This window comes from Crotalus tigris, unplaced genomic scaffold (genome assembly GCF_016545835.1).
Source record: "Crotalus tigris isolate CLP2741 ecotype Arizona unplaced genomic scaffold, ASM1654583v1 scf7180000017870.367028, whole genome shotgun sequence".
In the NCBI taxonomy this organism is placed as follows: Eukaryota; Metazoa; Chordata; class Lepidosauria; order Squamata; family Viperidae; genus Crotalus; species Crotalus tigris.
Genome location: NW_024096689.1, coordinates 57,746 through 63,745, shown reverse-complemented (window position 1 = coordinate 63,745; position 6,000 = coordinate 57,746).

The window sequence follows — 6,000 nt, the reverse complement described above, 5'->3', positions numbered from 1 at the left end:
TTCTCTTTCTTTCTCTCTCTCCCTCCCTCCGTTCCTTCTTTCTTCTGCCAACCATATAGAGTTTCATTCCTTCTACCATTTTATAGGTATATCACAGAAAAATTTACCTGTTCTCATACCTTTTACTATATTCTTCAGTCCCCGCATCAAATCTTTTGCTTATTACTCATAATGGTTTGATTTTTATTAATATATGGTACTTAGAAGAACTGTTGAATGCATGTCAACTAGCTAAAGGAAAAATTAATGCTCAGGCATAAATGAGAAACAAATAATTAACAAGCAGCAAATGCATTGACATGACTGGTCTTTGTATGATTTCAAATTCAAATTTTGAATGAGTTTTCCTTCAGGAAGTCATAATGAAAGGGCTAAAATGAACTTTTTCAATTTCTAATGTGTGAGCAAGTATGCAAGATGACATACAAACACACCCACACCAAAACCCACAGCCTATCAGAATTTGGACTAAGGAAGACCTTAAGAGTGTTGGATTAATGTCATGGCATGTTATATGGTATACTACCTAGAGGAAAATGAGGAAAATAAGGCTCCTAGGATTCAATTTAAAGAACAACTAAATACAAAAATCTCACTAACAAATAAGATGAACTTGACACAAAAATTGGTAACTGTCTATGGAGATTCTTAGTCATCAAGGTCATGGTTATCCCAAAGATGCTTTTTTCAAAAGGCAACTGGATTTTGATTTTCCTTGAAGACATTTTGCTTCTCATCCAAGAAGATTCTTCAGTTTTGACTGAATGGTGGAAGGTGGATTTGTATTCCTTGCAATCATCTGATCGTTAGCACTCTTTCTGAGAGTCACTGAGGCCACTTGGGGGTTTATTTGTGCTTGCAGGGTCACCTGAATAGTGCAGATGGATGTGGAACTTTCTTGGAGCTGCTGAAAGGACTGTGTTGTAAACAGGAGATGGGTGATATCAAATTACTCCCCCTCTGTTGGAAGAAGCCTGTTCAATCTTGCCCTTTTTGACCCCTCTTTCTGGATCCAAGTGATCCAGACATATGACACTACTGCTGATAATATTTTAGGAAGGGAAATATTTTGTGGTTTAGCAGGATATCAGATGAATGTTGATACGCTTCTGTTTGAGATTCTTCTGTCCACTGCAGAGTCATTTGACTGGGGTGCTATAAAAATGTTATTAAAATATAAATAAATAAAATAAGGGCGCACAATAGCTGTGCTCAAATGAAGACAATGAAGAAATGGCAATCTGTCCAAGCTCAATATTGTACCTTATTATCCTATATTATTGTACTCCTTTAGATACCGCAGCAGCATTTCAGTGCATGTTCAGCAATTTCAAGTAGCATGTGAATCATGGAGGAAAATGAAAAAGCAAATGAAGGGGGGGGGAGGAACTAAACAAGATAAACGGCAAAAGCTTAATACTAACAGAAGCTGCTGTTGAGGAAATGCCACATGTTGATACACCATTAAATACCATTTACAAATTCATCTGTGTCATAAAACTAGCAGAGTTGGCAGCTTCCCAGGAGTGAAGGAAACAGGCAATCGACTATAATGTCCTCCTTTCTTAGACTGCTGGGCAAATTGAAGGAAGCCTCTTCATTTGTACTGAAAAGGTCACAGCCCTTGAAATCAGCTTCCTGACAAGCAGTCCCATTAATGTCAACAGTAAAGCTGACAGGTCAGTTGTGACAGGCAGGCTTCCTATGCATGCTGGCTGGGGAATTCTGGGAGTTGAAATTCACAAGTTTTAAAGTTGCCAAGGTTGGCCGATCTTGGTGAGCAACATTTTTTTAGCAACTATAAAACAAACAAAAACACTCCTGGCTCTACATCCCCACCAAAGGCCTAATCTTGTCTCTGTAAAGCCAACACACACAAGCACATTTGGGGGTTATTCGGTAGTTGTTGTTTTTTTAATTTGGTTAATGTTTTTCTCTTCAGAACATTGCTTTTGTTATGTCCCGAGCCTTGCAAACGGCTCGGGCGTTTGCAGGCAGTCCCGGGCAGGTGCAAAGCTGCCCGGGACCAGACAGGCTGTCGCCAGCACCGTGCGCATGCGCGGGTGCTGGCGCGGGAAAAGTATCGCATTTACCCGGGAAATGTCTATATAAGAAGTTGGGAGGTTTTGGGAGCTGCTGAAAGCCATCTACTTGTAAGCTGAACGCAGAATAAAGAAAACTGAGAACTTCAACTGCTTCTCGTGTCTGCTTTCCGCCAAGGACTCAACACTGGCGATGAAGGTGGGATTGCCTTACACCGCCTGGAAAGGAAGAAGTGTAAGCTTACCCAAGTGAGTCCTGAGCGGCGGAACGGCGTCGACTTGGCAGCTACCCGCCAATCCAGTGCGCATTCGGGGGTAGGCTGGCTGATAGACCCGTCTCCTGAAGATGGCGAAAATCGGAAGGCTTTCGGAATTCGACGTCTCACATCCAGAGCGGTGGGAGTCATACAAAGCCAGGGTGGAGAACTACTTCAAGGCAAACCAAGTGAGGGAAGAGAGCTTGAAGGCTGCCACCCTGCTTTGTGTTTGCGGCCAAGACGCCTTCGACATCGCAGAAAACCTTGCAGCACCTGTTCCAGTAGAGTCTGTCAGCTACGCAGATCTGAAGAAGCTACTGAAGGAGCACTTCCACCCCAAGATGTCCGTCATCGCATGGCGCCACACCTTCGAGCAGAGGGATCAACGGCCCGGTGAGTCGGCCAAAGAATTCATCACCGCATTACGGAAGGCCGCCAAGCACTGCGAGTTCAAAGACCTCGAAGAACGACTGAGGGACCGATTCGTGTGCGGGTTAAGGCATCGAGATCTACAACAAAGACTTTTCGCTAAAGAAGAATTGTCCTACCAAGATGCCTTAAGGGAGGTCACCGCAGAAGAAGCAGCAGGCGGCGCTGTCAAGAACATGCGGCCGATCAGAAACAGTCCAGAGGTTGCATCCGTGCACCAGGAAGACGCCGAAAGAAACTCCGAGGAGGATCCGTACGAGGAAGTCGACCGTCTCCACCCCACGAAGGAAGAAAAACAGAAGGGAAGCTCTTCAGCTCCGCTCAAGTGCATCGGCTGTGGAGGTCGCCACAGGAGAACCGACTGCAAGTTTCGCTCCGCTACCTGCCGGGCATGCGGCAAACAAGGACACATTGCAGCTGTGTGTCTGGGCCGACGAAAGGTACAACCTCAGGAAGAACTGCGCCTGAAAGGTACCAGATTCCCCAGCCAGAATAGGGTAGGGTTTTGCGCTTCGCGAAGAAGCATCCTTAGGACAGGCACACACAAGCCAATTAAGAAAAAGCTGTCACTCAAGGTGAAGCTACAAGGGGTTCCATTATCTATGGAACTAGACACAGGGTCTGCCTTTTCAATTATCTCCTTGCATACATTTAGGAAGATTTGTTCCGGTAGTGGAACTCAGGCCAAGTTAAGGCCTTCTGACATTGTGTTAACAGATTTTCAAAATTCAAGAGTGTGTGTTAAGGGGGAGGCCACCCTTAACGTGCAATACAAGAGTTTTGAAGGTCCACTAGACTTATTAGTAGTAGGGGGTGAACGAACGAGTCTCATAGGACTCGATTGGTTTGAGGCCCTGGGGATACACGTCACAGGACTCAACAGTTTACAAACACTCGACCTACAGGAAGTCTGCAAAGAATTTGCAGATGTTTTCAGCCCCCAGCTGGGCACATTCAAAGGACCCCCTGTGTCCTTAAAGCTAGACCCCACTGTCACTCCCATTAGAATTAAAGCAAGAAGGGTCCCTTTTGCTTTAAAGAGTAAAATTGACACTGAGTTAGACAAACTGATTCAACAGGGAATCCTAGAACCTGTTGATTCCAGTCCTTGGGAGACCCCCATTGTCACGCCTCTAAAGGCAAATGGGGACATTCGCATTTGTGCTGACTACAAATGCACTCTGAATAAGGCATTGCAGCAACATGCCTATCCTGTTCCTGTGGTCAGTCATATTCTGGCCTCCCTCAAGGGGGGGCGCGTTTTTGCAAAGCTTGACCTAGCTCAAGCATATCAACAGCTGCCTGTTGATGATGATGCTACTATAGCTCAGACTATTGTGACCCACAGGGGAGCCTTTAAGGTAAAAAGGCTGCAGTTTGGAGTGAATGTCGCTCCTGGGATTTTCCAAAGCGTAATGAAAAACACACTGCGGGGCATACCGGGGGTTTGCTCCTACTTTGATGATGTCTTAATTGCAGGAGACTCCACACACATTCTAGCTGAAAGGCTAAGGGCTGTTCTGTTAAGATTCAGGAAATCAGGCCTCAAGCTCAAAAAAGACAAATGCAAGATTGGGGTGCCTTCTACTAAATTTCTGGGGTTCAAAATTGATGCTGCTGGGATTCACCCTGCTGAATCCAAACTAACTGCTATTTTAGAAGCACCTAGGCCAAAGTCCAAGGCCGAACTTCAGGCCTTCCTGGGCCTCCTGAATTTCTACAATTCTTTTCTTCCACATAAAGCTAGTGTAGCTGAGCCTCTTCACAGGCTACTAGACAAGCAAGCAGTGTGGCGGTGGTCACAGACGCATGAGGCCTGCTTTAACAAAGTCAAGGCCTTGCTCACTTCTAACAGTGTACTTGCACATTTCAACGAGTCCCTTCCTGTGTGCATCGCTTGTGATGCGTCCCCTTACGGGGTTGGAGCTGTCCTGAGCCACCTCAGGTCTGATGGAACTCAGGTTCCTGTTGCATATTACTCCAGAACATTGTCTTCTGCTGAGCGCAACTACGCTCAGATAGACAGGGAGGCTCTGGCTGTTGTTGCTGGAATTAAAAAATTCCATGACTTTCTATATGGCAGGCACTTCACGGTCTTCACTGACCATAAGCCTCTGCTGGGACTGTTTACCACACGTAAGCAGACTCCCCAAATCATTTCCCCTAGAATGCTTAGGTGGTCTATTTTTTTGTCTGCATATGATTTTTCTTTACTCCACAAGCCTGGAAAAGAAATGGGCCATGCTGATGGCCTCAGTAGATTGCCTCTGCCAGTAGTAGAAGCTGACCCTGCGCCAGCTGTCAACATTCTATCAATCCAAGCCTTGCCTGAGCTCCCTCTTAGTGCCAGGGATGTTGCCGCTGAAACAGGTACAGATCACACACTTTCACGTGTCCGTTCCTGGGTTTTGTCTGGTTGGCCTGAGCACTGCCCTAGTCCTGAGTTTCAGAGTTTCTGGTCCAAAAGGAACGAGCTGTCCCTTTCTCAGGGTTGTCTGCTTTGGGGAAACAGAGTTGTCATTCCCACCTCAATGAGGACTAGGGTCTTAGAATCCCTCCACGAGGGTCATCCTGGCATTGTTCGTATGAAGGCTCTTGCGCGCAGCCACTTGTGGTGGCCTGGTTTAGATAAAGATATTGAGGCTAAGGTGCATGCATGCCACCTGTGCCAACGATCTCGCCCAGAGATGCCCCAAGCTCCCGTGCATAGATGGGAGGAAACACAGTCCCCATGATCTAGGGTGCACATTGACTACGCTGGACCCTTTCAGGGCCAGTTCTTCTTGGTCCTTGTTGACAGCCATTCGAAATGGCTTGAGGTTGTACCTGTCTCATCCACCACCACTGCAAAGACTATTCAGGTACTGAGGGGGATTTTTGCTGCACACGGGCTGCCAGATGTCATTGTGTCCGACAACGGCCTTCAATTCACTTCCTCCGAATTCCAAGCTTTCTTACCGGCAAACATGATTCATCATGCCACGTCTGCACCCTTCCACCCGTCCACCAACGGTATGGCTGAATGTATGGTGCGTATCACAAAGGACGCATTGAAAAGACTCACCTACGGAGACTGGCATCACAGGTTGGCTGACTTTCTCCTTTCTTATCGCACCACACCGTCCACTTCTACAGGGAGAAGCCCAGCTGAACTTCGTTGGGGGCGTCAACTTACTACTAAACTTGACCGGTTGCATCCGGACAGACTGCCTTCATCTACCTCACATCCTAGGGCACCTAGACAACTACTTGTGGGTGCCCCGGTTTGGGCT